The sequence below is a fragment of the Colletotrichum gloeosporioides genome, assembly GCF_011800055.1.
Source record: "Colletotrichum gloeosporioides strain Lc1 chromosome Unknown consensus_66, whole genome shotgun sequence".
NCBI lineage: Eukaryota > Fungi > Ascomycota > Sordariomycetes > Glomerellales > Glomerellaceae > Colletotrichum > Colletotrichum gloeosporioides.
This window is the reverse complement of record NW_025544711.1, coordinates 236,698-237,103: the sequence shown is the minus strand read 5'-3', so window position 1 is coordinate 237,103 and position 406 is coordinate 236,698.

Genomic DNA, 406 nt, shown 5'->3' with positions numbered 1-406 from the left:
AGTTCTAAAATACCTATAAAGTTAGCTATATTTAATAGTAAATAGCTTTATATATACTTACTATATTAACTAACTTTAATTAGTATACTATAGATCTCTTACTTAATAGATTAATATAATACTAAAGTATTAATATATTAGGATAACTTTAACTTATTTAAAACTAATACTATAGAGTTTTTAACTAGTATTACTATTATCCCTCTTAGTAATCTAATATATATTCTTATATAAATATCTCTCTCTAATTCTTAATAATTTAAATAAAGTTTAGAGTGAGATATTATATTAGAGATAGTATTAGATTACCCTCTATAATAAGTACTATTATCTATAAAAGATTTAATTAAGTTCTTAATATTTTTAATAAGATCTTAAGTAAAACTCTATTTAGTAAACTAAATAT